This window comes from Chiloscyllium punctatum, chromosome 47 (assembly GCF_047496795.1).
Source record: "Chiloscyllium punctatum isolate Juve2018m chromosome 47, sChiPun1.3, whole genome shotgun sequence".
Lineage (NCBI taxonomy): Eukaryota > Metazoa > Chordata > Chondrichthyes > Orectolobiformes > Hemiscylliidae > Chiloscyllium > Chiloscyllium punctatum.
Window position 1 is genome coordinate 31,127,071 of NC_092785.1, and position 14,071 is coordinate 31,141,141.

A 14,071-nucleotide genomic window follows, 5' to 3' on the forward strand; every position below is an offset into this window, starting at 1 on the left:
CTGTAGGGAATCTAATTCCATCAGTACAACAAATCTTCATCAGCTGGGCCAGTTGACCGAGAAATGGCAGATCGGGTATAGTTTAAACAAACGTGAGGTATTGCATTTTGGTAAGACAAGCAAGCACAGGACTTATACAGTTAATGGCAGATTCATGGCGAGAATTGTTGAACAGAGAGACCAAGTGTATAGTTCCTTGCAGGTTCGGGCACAGTTATGTTAATTGGTGAAGGTGGTGTTTGACAATTTGGCCTCCATTGCTCAAATCATTTACAATAGGAGTTAGGACATCATGTTGCAGATGTACACGATATTGGCGGGTGGTTTAGAAGGTGTTTGGCACCTTCTGTCAGACCACTGAGTACAGGGGTTGGGACGTCATATAACAGTTGCAGAAGATATTGGCAAGGACAAATTTGGGGTTATTGTCAAAATGTTGTCTCTCTACTATTGGAAGAATGTTATTAAACTGGAAAGGGAGCAAAAAAACACTTGCAAGGATCTGTTACCAAGACTGGATGGTTTGAGAGGTTTGAAAGGGTGGAGCTGTTTTGCCTGGACTGGGAGACGCCAATGACAGACATTATCAAGGCTTATAAAATCATAAGCACCACAGATATGGTGAATGGCCAAAGTCTTTTCGCCAGGTTCGGGAGTCCAAAAACCAGAGGACATAGGTTAATACGAGACGGTGAAGATTTGAAAGGGACCCGAGGGCACCTTTTTCATGCAGAAGCTGGTGTTTGCATGGAACGAGCTTGCAGAGGGAATTGTGGATGTGGGTAAAGTTACAAGTTGAGAAGACATTTGGACAGGTACATGGGTAAGACTGGTGTAGACTGAACTGGATTTACCTCCGACAAATGGACTAGTTCCGTTTAGGAAATCTTGTCAACGTGGGATAATCACTGGTTTAAACACTCTGGGGCGGGGGATGGGTTGGCAAATCCTTAATCCATGCCACCCGTTATCCCTCTTACACGTCTTTTTCGAGCATGTTTATTTCTGTATTTCCTTCTGTTGCCTTAAGCTGGAGGTTTAGCCAACATTCTTTTACTTTACATTCTATATTCACTTCACGCGATTGGCTTCTGCTCCTCCCTTCACCTTTCCACCTCCGTTTCAGGTAATCTGCTGTTGTCCGTTGTAGTAAACCTACAATTAGAGCGTGTGGATTCGGAAATGCCTATTCGCGGCACCTCCAGCTAACCGACCTCCTGGGAGGAACTGTGTTCTTCTTGTTTCCTGCGAACCTTTTTCAGAGGGAATCTTTGTGCAAAGATCAAGACACGACCACAGCAAAACCAGATCCCCCTCAAAGCATTCCAGTGTTGTACTGTTTAATTATTTTATACTTGATCTTATGACTCGTCAGTCCACTCTCTCATTTCATAAATGTCTTTATTACTCCTCTGAAAGATTCCCTGAGTTTTCAGGTATTATAACAGTTGTTTATTACTTTTCCTATTTATCAATTCCATTAGCCCCTCTCCCTGAATAAAGCCTGGGGAGGATCTGCTCTAGCAGGAATTCTTTCAATAGCCACATTCAAAGATCCATCCATCTGTCCCTTAGCAACATCACATTGTGTTTAACACTGACCATATCCTCACACATCTCTCCATGCAAGAGGGGGAAAATGACTTCCCAAACTATGCGATACAGGTCAGAGTCTTATTCTGAGGATTACAATTTTGTGTCATTTTCAGTTATTTTTCACACATGAAATGTTGGCATCGTTGGCTGACCCATGATATATCGGTCTGTCTTAGATGCCCCAATGAGAAGGTGATAGTGCGATGTCTCTCTGATCTGTTGCAGTCCACTAGTGGCAGTGGGACCCACAACACAGTGTCATGGGCCAGGCCAGACTCTCGCAAAGGATTTTTCAGAAGGTAGTCTAGATCTTAACATTTTCATGTTTTAAAAGCAAATATGAGAGTGTTTCTTTTCCAGATACAACGTGGCTATTCAAACGATTTGAAGGTAAGCAAAATGCAATACACTTAAACACTTGGTAGTGAATGGACTGGATGCTTGTGGATGTAGTGTCAATCAAGGGGAGCAGGAAAACCGACATTTCGGGCAGGAGCCCTTCTTCAGGAATGAGGCTGGGAGCCTCCGGGATGGAGAGATAAATGGGAGGGGGGTGGGGCTGGGGGAAGGGAGTTGAGAGTGCAATAGGTGGATGGGGGTGGGGTAAAGGTGATAGGTCAGAAGGGAGGTTGGAGTGAATAGATGGGAACGGAGATTGGCAGGTAGGACAGGCCACGGGGACGGTGCTGAGCTGGAAGGGTAGAGATGGGGTAAGGTGGGGGAAGGGGAAAATGAGGAAACTGTTGAAGTCCACATTGATGCCCTGGGGTTGAAGTGTTCCGAGGCGGAAGGTGAGGCGTTCTTCCTCCAGGTGCCGGGTGGTGAGGGAGCGGTGGCGGAGGAGGCCCAGGACCTCCATGTCCTCGGCAGAGTGGGAGGGGGAGTTGAAATGTTGGGCCACGGGGCGGTTTGGTTGATTAGTGCAGGTGTCCCGGAGATGTTCCCTAAAGCGTTCTGCAAGAAGGCGTCCAGTCTCCCCAATCTAAAGGAGAGCGTATCAGGAGCAACGGATACAATAAATGATATTAGTGGATGTGCAGGTGAAACTTTGATGGATGTGGAAGGCTCCTTTGGGGCCTTGGATAGAGGTGAGGGAGGAGGTGTGGGCACAGGTTTTGTAATTGTAATTCAAAAGTTCCCCACTTGCACGACCGCTTCCCTGCAACACACATGCACAAGTACACACCCACCTACACACACACACACACACACACAAAACACGCACCCACACACACACACACACACACACACAAAAACACGCACCCACACACACACACACACACACACCCACACACACACACAAAAAAACACGCACCCACACACACACATACAGCCATACACAAACACGCACCCACACACACACCCACACACACACAAACACCCACCCACCCACACACACACAAACACATACACACAAACACATACACACACACAAACACACACAAACACACACCCATACACACACACACCCATATACACACCCACACACAAACACACCCCCCCCACACACAAAAAAACACATACACACACACCAACACACAAACACACACCCATACACACACACACCCACACACCCACTCACACACACACACCCACACACACGCACACACACACGCTCATGCACGCACCCACACGCACGCACCCACACGCACACACCCACACACACGCAAACACACACCCACACACCCACTCATACACGCACGCACCCACACACACACACACGCTCACGCACACACAACCACACGCACACACAGACACACACACACCAACATACACATAGTTACACCACGTACACAACACACACTCTCATAAATTATACTTTTACGTTTCTACTTATTACCTTCATTTGAATGAGAAAACAATTTATTCTGCTCATCCACAGTTCTTTCAAATTTCCCACTGAGCAAATGCAGTAACCAATCGCGATCACACACAAACTGGATGTTGTTACAATTGTTTGCAGTGAATACCTATTGATGTAGTAGACCATTCACACTTAGGGCAGCACGCTGGTTCAGTGGTGAGCTCTACACTGCCAGGCAGCCGGATTCAACTCCGAGGTAAATGTGGGATTGTGGCGACCTGGTCTGCTCGGGAGGCACTTTGGAGGGTAGGCGTGCACTTGACTGGAGTGCAGTGTTGTTATTCTATGATTAGTCTGTCTGTATTTTTTTCCAGGGACCAACTGGACAGAAACTAATATCTCACTAAATGATATTAGACCTTTATCGTTTGGAACAGAAACATCAAGTTTGATCAATCAGAAAACCAGCCACCACTCATATTAAGGTACTTCAGATGTGTTATGACGGACCTGATTAAATGTTATCATGACAGATGCCAAAACGCCAATTTCATCAGTATATCATGCTGACTACGAAACCACTGTCGACTGTACCAATAGCCGACCTAGTTCACTAATGCCCTTCAAGGGATTGAAAACTGCTCTCCCGACATGGTACGGGCTACACGTGACTCCAGTACCACAGAAATGTCTCTGTTTGCTGGATGTCAGCTATCTAAGCTCCAGACCTTCACTGCTGGAGTTCCTCAAGATTATGTCCTGGGCCTAACTATCTTTCGTGACTATGTAACTGGTCTTCCTTCCGTCATAATGTCATAAGTCAGAGTACTTATTTGTCCTGCACTTTCTGTGTTAGGGCAAAGTCACCGGGGTTGACGTCACCAGATCAAAAAGACATGCAGGCCGTCCACCAGTGATGTCCAGTTGCAATGTTCACCCCTTTTGTAACATCTCAGATACTGAAGCGCTCCAGGTCACAGCGCAGCAAGATCCTGGGATCTTCCGGGCCTGGGCTGCAAAGTGACAAGAGTAACATTCGCGCAGCACAATGGCCAAGCAATCACCAGGTCCAATAAAATGTAACCTGAACAAGGCCTCTGGATATTCAATGGCTTTGCTGATGCTAACTCTGCTACTATTAACAACCAAGGAGTTACCAGTGAAGTGAAAATAAATTGGATCGATCATAAAAACTGTAGCTAAGAGAGCAGATCAGAGGGCAAGAATACAGCAGTGGGTAGTGCACCTCATGACTCTGAACGCCTCTCCATGTCGACAAAGCACATGTCTGGACTGTGATAGAATGCTCCTTACTTGCCTGGATGAATGTATCTCTGACAGCCCTGAAGAAATGGGACAGTAGGACAACCTAACAGCCATATAAAAGCACATCACTGCAGACACTTGAAATCAGAAAAGTAGGCGGCAAGTGCTGGAGAAATTCATCGCACCTGGCAGCATCTGTGGAGAGAAATAGAGAGTTAATCTTTTGAGTCTTCAGAGCAGTGCTGAAGAGGTGTCATGTAGGACTAGAAACATTCATTTTCTTCCTCTCTTCACAATTGCACCAGAGTTGCTGAGCTTTTCCTGCACTTTCTGTTGATGTCACCAGATGAAAACCGCATGCAGACCATCCACCAGGGATGTCCAGTTGCAATGCTGTGTATCGTCAACGGGATGTGCTCCAGGAATTCACCAATGCTGCCTGGACGTCATCTTACAAATCCAAGATCAATTGCCATTCGAAAGACAAATGTAGTGGATGGGATAGAAAACCGCACCATGTTATTTCCCAAGCCACTCACAATCCTGACTTGGATTTTCGATTGTTTCCACTAAAATGGCCGTTGTCCCAGTGGGGGACAGGGCTGCTCGTTGATTCTGAGGGCCCAAATGTTCGTGACTTTAACCTAAAGGGACGCAGTTGACAAGTTGGCGTCTTCCACGTTGATCTCAGCCAAAGTTGGAAATGAATCTTCTCTATTTGTGTCATTCTACATCAGAAACTAATCGGGGGGCTCAGTTAGCACAACTGACATGACGGCTGGTCTGAGATGTAGACAGCTGAGGCGATCTTTGGATCCAACACACCAGCCACTCTCTCTCTCTCTCTCTCCCTCTACGAGAGAACGGGTCTCTCTAAATAGGGCGAGTCCTTTGGCACCTCTGTCAAAATCCAGAAAAATTCCTCTCCCTCTCCAACACACAAACATACCATGGAACAATTATTCCTACATCATCCTGACCACAATGGCGCAAGGAAGCACTAACTACCACATTGGATGGAGAACGGGAATACTGACATCCAGCCAGTGAAAGAGCTTCACTATCCAATTCTTGAAAATGATGCTCACCCTGGTGATTCATTTTTCAACCCTCGTGTATTAAAAGGTAGCAGGAGGAAGGCCTGCATTACAAAATGGAGACAGGAGACATGAAGCAAAGGACAGTTAGGTTAATATTTCACAGGGAAATTGTTGGAAGGTTTTATTCAACCAGATACACGAGGACACAATGATCAGTTCAAGTTAATCCGGCAGAGTCAATGGTGTTTATTGATTCTGCTAAATTTCTTTTAGAATGTAACATAAGGAATTGATAAAGGGGAATGCACTAAGATTAGCTTCTTTTTAATACATTGACACAGTAAGTGTCATGGCAGGAAGTGAAGGCTCAAGATGGAGGGGGCAACTGATTTTATGTGAGCACTGTGATTTATTGAAATGCAAAGCAATTGGAGGCAAAACTTAGATGCACGATTCTTCTGAGGCTTAGCTAGTTGTAAAGTTGCTAGCTTTTTCCTTTGTCCTTCCTGCCTCCTCTTCGCCATGGATGTGGAATAACCCTGCCATATTCATCCCCCATCAGGGATGGTTTTAAAGGTTCCATGCTCCCTCCTCAAATACAGACCTGAACAGTCACCATCCATCGCAATCCACCATCACCATATGCAATTTGCTTACTTTAACTTAATCTCACTTTCACCAAGTGAAAGGTTTGGTTCCATTTACCTACACGGAGGGTGGTGCAGGGATGTGGTGTGGGCAGGGGGTGGCGGGGTCGGATGGGGTGTGTCGGTTGTCAAATGTCTCCCATTAGAGTAGATTCCCGCCAGTGTGGAAACAGGCCCTTTGGCCCAACAAGTCCACACCGATCTTCCAAAGAGTAACCCACCCTGACCCATTTCCCTCTGTTGATGCACCTAACACTAGCATGGCTAATTGACCTGACCTGCACATTTTAGATTTTAGATTTAGATTTTAGATTACTTACAGAGTGGAAACAGGCCCTTCGGCCCAACAAGTCCACACTGACCCGCCGAAGTGCAACCCACCCAGACCCATTCCCCTACACCTAACACTACGGGCAATTTAGCATGGCCAATTCCCCTAACCTGCACATTTTTGGACTGTGGGAGGAAACCCACGCAGATACGGGGAGAATATGCAAACTCCACACAGACAATTGCCCGAGGCTGGAATCGAACCTGAGACCCTGGTGCTGTGAGGCAGCAGTACTAACCACTGAGTCACTGCGCCGGCCCTTTGGGGAATGTGGGATGGTCCTTAGTCAAATACTCTTTTGGGCTCCACTACTACACTTTCTCCAATGTATCGGTGAACTGATTATTGCTGACCCTGCTGTTGCAGGAATTTAGAAAGAAATATACTAATTTGCTTCAAATTTCTATTTTTCTCGCGTGGCCTTCCCCCCCTGTTTTGGACTTCCCCTTCCTTGACCTCAATGTTTTCTTTTTTGGGGAAAAGTTGCCAACCAACATTGGTGACAAAGCCCCGACTTCCACGGTTATCTCGAATACACTTTCTCACATCCAGCGTCCTCCAAGGATTCCACTCCATTCTCCCTGTTACTCCATATCCACCTGTTCTGATGGTATCCCCTCCCATCCCTGTCGATCCAACATAAGCTGCTTTATCCTCAACTATGGATTTGGTCTTTCACTCTGATTGACAGGGAACTCACTGATACACGAAATGAACCAACAAAAAAAGATATAAATGTTCAGTTGGGAACTTTAGAAAGGTTGGCAGCGCCACTGCTAGTAGTTTAATATGGATTGGCAAATCCTCTGATGAAAACAGAAGACCAGTACGCAGTACATTCCTGAATGTTAAAACAGTAGAGCAGGAGCTGTTGGGATTTCATCTCTCAAACATCACTTGGAATGTGAACAGAACGAAAGACACTGAGAGTGCAAAATTCTTGAACTATGTTTCACTTAACTCTAGTGCACAAGAGCCTACTGAGTAAGAGAGCAATTCTAGATTTTGTCTTCTGAAATGTAGCTGTTCTTTTAGATGACTTGCAAGAGAGAGTCCATTTTTGAGCTCGTGACATGTTAATAAATTTACATTGAGCGCAAATACGGAACAGGACAAACACAACAAGGGTAAAATTTTGATGTTGGGTGTCGGCAAATCTTATGAATCTGAGGGATAATCTGGTGAAGTAGACCTGGATTCGTGTATTTGAAGGAAGCATAATAATGAATCATTGTGAGAATTTCAAAAGTGGGATGTTAGGGAATCAGTGTCCACGTGACCTGAAAACAGAAGTGGTTATACTTGCAGGTCGAGAGCCCCATAGATATCCTTAAGCACACATGGTGAGTTGAAACAATTAAATTTAATTACTGATCCTAACAAAAAAGGTCCTAAAACAAAAGAATGCCTCGTAGAGACTCTATACAGATGCAGTATAAACTAAAAGCGAAACTCGTAAAGGCCAAGGGAGCACAGGGAAATAATTAATGGGTAAGAGCGACAAAAAGGATATTTTAATAGTAGATTCAGAGCTAAAAGCTGACTATGGAGAGGAGAGGACTGATGAAGAAGTAAAGATGGTCGATGCAAGCCAATGCATGTTCGCACTCAAATACGCAAGAATAAATCTTAATAATCTAATGCAGTAATTATTATTTCATCACTTTGAACCATGTTACGGTGTTTGTGATTTATTGCGATGAATAAACAGCTGTTGCGGTGAAGTTCGATGTGAGGGATTTGTCCTGAGTCGCACTCATCAATTGGGATAGAGTTAGAAAATATCCCTTGACTAAAGAACTGCATCAAGGGGAGATAGGTCAGAACATAAACACTGTGTTGAAGAACTGTACCCCGTGGTTACTACAACCGTTAAGGCAAGTCATTTGGAAATAACACCCTCAACAGCTGCCAGTGTTTTTCAAATCTAACCTTGAAGGGCAGAACAGGGAGATCACTTCAGGGGACAGCTTCATATAGGACAGTGATGTCATCGAAAACAATTAAATGGGCCGATACCAGGAATTTCCTCACCTGGTAGTAACAGAACGAGAAAGGGAATGAAGAAATAACTTGGTGGATGACTTACCGTGGAAGTTGGTAGAGCACAAGCAGAGATTGCTGGAGAAACTCAACAGGTCTGGCAACACCCGTTGAGAGAAAACGGGGTTAATGTTAGATTTAGTTTGATGAAGTGCTCCAAAGTCGACCCCGATGATCTATTCACAGGAAAGTTCGAAGGGCAGGCAAGAGGCGAGGGGAGGAATGTTTTTCATAGAATCATCGAATCCCTACAGTGTGGAGACAGGTTCTTTGGCCGAACAAAGTCCACAGTAGCACTCCGGAGAGTAACCCAACCAGACCCATTCCCCTACCCTTTTATCCTATACTTACCCTGAACTAATGCACCTACCCTACACATCCCTGAACACTATGGGCAATTTCACATGGCCAATTCAACTGATCTGCACATCTTTGGACTGTGAGAAGAAACCAGAGCACCCAGATACAGGGGGAATATGCAATCAGCACACAGACAGTCGCCCGAGATTGGAATTGAACTCACGTTCCTGGTACTGTGAATCAGCAGTGTGAACCACGAAGCCACTATATAAGCCACGCTTATATGTCATGTTTTGCTTAGGGAAAACATCATGGCAGCACTTAGAGAGGATATTCCTGAGTGGTCGTCCATGGATTCTCTATAGGTGAACTGAGGAAAAAGAAGGGCATGTGTACATTGCGAGGATTGAACTGTAGAACCCTCCAAACCACACCCCAACAGTCAGCAGAAAATTGAGGGAAATCACAGATATGTTTCAGAAACATGAGGCAGGAATAGAATAGGTTTTTAACTTATGGAACATAGCTTGGGACTGGAAAGGAGGAATATGGAATTGTATTCAAGAACACTTTCTCAATCAATACGTAGCTGGCCCTTCAAGAGAAAGGGCAAAGCTTAACCCTCTCTTGGGAATAAGGCAAGATAAGTGACTGAGGTATTAGTAGGGGAAGCACTGACCGTAGTTCTGCCAGTTTTTTTAAAAAAAAGACGACATGGTCAAAGGTAAGCCTGTGTGAGTGAGAATGTGCTGACTGAGTGTGGGGAGGAACGACCAGCATTGCCACTTTAATCTCAGGTGGAATGCGGAGCAGAGAACAGAAGGGAAAGCATATGATGGGGTGGAAGGCAGAGAGACTTCAATGACAGAGTGACCAAAACCGGGGGGGGGGGAGGGGGGGGAGGTGGGGGGGCTGGTGGTGGGAGTGATGTGAGAAGAGATGAAGCAAAAAATGGTGGTGTGAATGACAGGATCCTCAGTACTGTCATCAGAAAGCAATCAAACTGAAATAAAATGGTAACACAGATAACCAAGTGAGATACTCTGTCATATCCCCATCAATATTTGCAGGATACACGGTTACTGTCAGGTTCTGAAGGTATTCTGTCTGAGTTCTCATCAGGAACTCGCATATGGCTGGTTACCCTCAGCGTCAAGTCGTATTGTTTCAGCAAACAGATTTGGATTGAGGTGACAAATTCATTGGTTATACATAAATTCCGATCTAGCCCAGATTCAGAGGAAAGTGCCCTCTCGGTGTTGGGTGCTTCCTCTCGAGGGACTGTTGTATCACCGCCCCACTGAATTCAACTCAGTTTGTCACTGATAACCAAGCTTTGTCGACGTCATTCCCCTCCCAAATACACACGAGAAGGTTATAGATATAGCATTTGTTGTAGGGGCTGGAGGTGGTTACACAGATAGGGAGGGGGTTTAAGGGCTGGAGTGTTACAGAGATAGGGAGGGGGTGTAGGGCTGGAGTGTTACAGCGATAGGGAGGGGGTGTAGGGCTGGAGCAGGTTACAGAGATAGGGAGGGGGTGTAGGGGCTGGAGGGGGTTACAGAGATAGGGAAGGGGTGTAGGGGAAGGAGGGGGTTACAGAGATAGGGAAGGGTGTAGGGGCTGGAGGAGGTTACAGAGATAGGGAGGTCTGTAGGGGCTAGAGGAGGTTACAGAGATAGGGAGGGGGTGAAGGTGCTGGAGGAGGTTACAGAGATAGGGAAGGGGTGTAGGGGCTGGAGGAGGTTACAGAGATAGGGAAGGGGTGTCGGGGTTGGAGGAGGTTACAGAGATAGGGAGGGGGTGTAGGGGCTGGAGGAGGTTACAGAGATAGGGAGGGAGTGTATGGGCTGGAGGAAGTTACAGAGATAGGGAGGGGGTGTAGGGGCTGGAGGGGTTACAGAGTTAAGGAGGGGCTGTTGGGGCTGGAGGGGGTTACAGAGATAGGGAGGGGTGTAGGGGCTGGAGGAGGTTACAGAGATAGGGAGGGGGTGTAGGGGCTGGAGGAGGTTATAGAGATAGGGAAGGGGTGTAGGGGCTGGAGGAGGTTACAGAGATAGGGAGGGGGTATAGGGGCTGGAGGAGGTTACAGAGATAGGGAGGGGGTGTAGGAGCTGTAGGAGGTTACAGAGGCAGGAAAGGTTGTTTATACGTGAGCAAGTTTTCAGATTTAAGTGAGATTTGGTAACTGAGTGACCTTCACCAGAAGTGTTCGCTATTAACCTGAAATATTTACGCTGAATTCTCTCTATTGATGCTGCCTGACCTGCTAGCAATTTCTGTTTTGTTACTCTAGTCTGTGCCTGTCCCAACTGGGTTATTATGCGGAAGCTGTACTACGTGGGACTGGGAACTCTCAACCACAGAACCTGTGGTTGAACCTCTGAGGTTTCAAACAAACGTCGAAAACAATTATTTTGCTCTGCTGCTTGACATGTTTTAAGAGCTATCTTGTTTTTTTTATTAATTGCAATGTATTTTTTCATGAAAATGTTATTCGAACACTTTAAAACATGTTATTGTTTTCCCATGTACATGTCTCTCTGAAATCTTTTCTGTGGCCCTTGCATGGAGAGAAACATTGAAATGTGCAATGTGTGGTTAGGCTGGAGATGTTAGTATTACCCTCGGCCTGATACCAGAGCAACAATCGGCTTCATGGATACAAATCTGAACGGCAATGAGAACATTCTGGATTGTTTGATTAATTTTAATACTTGATTGATTCATTCATTTGGGGAAAGAGACACTTAAGGAAGTCCTCCAGCTGCTGTATGAACTTAGTCTGTGACTAACAACATAAATTGTGATGTTTGTACAGCAAATGAGAAGCTCCAGCATGAAGCCCAATTCCTGCAAAAAGTTATGTGGGTAATTAGGCCGAACCCAACAACGAAACATTCGGTTCCACGCACAAAATGACTATAGACATTGATCCAAATAAGTTGAAATTATTTTAGACTCATCCCCCGGAAGATTGGCTGATCGATGAGATGTGGGGTTGATCCATTACCATGCATGATGTAATGGTAAAGTTCCTGGGGAGTGTTGCTGAACAAAGAGACCTTGGAGTGCAGGTTCATAGCTCCTTGAAGTTGGAGTCAGAGATAGGTAGGTTAGTGAAGAAAGCATTTGGTATGTTTTCCTTTATTGATCAGAGCATCGAATATAGGAATTGGGAGGTCAGGTTGCGGCTGCACAGGATACTATTTGGAGATGCCGCTTTTGGCCTGGGGTGTTCAAAGTTAAAATTACAAAATATCAAGTTGTAGTGCAACAGGTTTATTTGGAAGCATTAGCTTTTGGAGTGCTGCTCCTTTGCCAGGTGTTTGTGGAGTATAAGATCGTAAGATCGCAATTCTATAAATTCCGTGTCCTATGATCTTATACTCCTCAGCCACTTGATAAAGGAGCAGTGATCAGAAAGCTAGTTCTTCCAAATAAACTTATTGGATAACCTATTATAGGACATTCGTTGTGCCACTTTTGGGATATTGTCAGCAAGGCTGGTCTCATTCCTATATGAAGGATGAAGTGAAACTTGAAAGGGATCAGAAAAGATTTACAAGGATGTTGCGAAAGTTGGATGATTTGAGCTTCAGAGAGAGACTGTATCAGCTGGGATTTGTTTCCAGGGAACGTGAGAGGTTTAGGGGTGACCTCAGAGAGGGGCATGGATAAGGTAAATAGACAAGGTCTTTTCCCCATGGTGGGCTAGTCCAAAACTAGAGAGCAGAGGTTGAAGGTGAGCAGAGAAGACTTAAAAGGGAGCTAAGGTGCAACTGTCTCATGAAGAGGGTGGAGCGTGTATGGAAAGAGCTGCCAGAGGAAGTGGTGCAAGCATGTCGAAGTAAAAAGGCATCTGGTTGTGTACATGAATAGTAAGGGTTTGGAGGGATATGGTTCCACTGCGAACAAATAGGACTAGGTTAGGTTAGGATATCTGGTCGGTGTGGACAAGTTGGTCCAAAGGGCCTGTTTCCATGCTGTATATTTCTGTGACCCTATGAATTTGTGATCCAATAGAGCAACCCGAGACATTCAGAGGATTTGATGATTTGTCCAAAAAAAACGGTGCTGGTACAGTGACACGGGGAGTCCACCGAAGGCCGACATTGTATACTTTACAGACGAGAGACACAGACAGAGAGAGACAGAATTGGAGACTTTTATTCATCACGTTTTAATTTATTAAAGTGTGTCTCATAAAAGGCAAGGTTGTTCACACAGACACACACAACCACACACAGATATATACAGATGATTTTTAATCATTGCAGTTGTACCAGCCTCTACCACTTTCTCTGGTAGCTCATTCCAGACACGCCCTACCATCTGCAATGAAACATTGCCCCTTGCGTCCCATTTTTTTTGTCTTTCCTCTCTCGCTTTGAAACTTATGTCCTCGAGTTTTTGACTCCCCCTCCCCGGGGAAATCATCTTGTCTCTTCACCATATCCATGCCCCTCATGATTTTATAGACCTCTAAAAGGGTACGCCTCAGCCTCTGAAACTCCAGGAAAGAAAAAACAGCCCAAACATACTCTCCTTACAGCTCAATCTCTCACATCCGGCAAAATCCTTGTAAATCTTTTCTAAACCCTTTAAGATTCCAGAGCTTCCTTCCTGTAGCAGTCAGAGCAGAACTCCAAGCAATATTCCAAACGTGGCCAAACCAATGACTTTCACAGCTGTAATATGTTCTCCCAACCTCGATACTTAATGAACTGACCAATAAAGGAAAGCATACCAAACGCCTTCTTCACTATCCTATTTATCTGAGCATTCCCCTTTCAGGAAGCTGACGAAATTGCACCCAAATGTCTCTTCGTTCAGTAACACTCCCCAGGACCTTACTAGTAAGTCTATTGGTCCTGTGCTGATTTGCCTTTCCAAAGTGTAGCACCTCTAAATTAAACTCCATCTGTCATTTCTCAGCCCATTGGCCCATCTGATCAAGTTCCAGTCGGGCTCTGAGCGAACCTTCTGCTCTGTCTACAGCACTTTGAATTATGGTATATTTCTCAGCTCCTGTTATATTCAT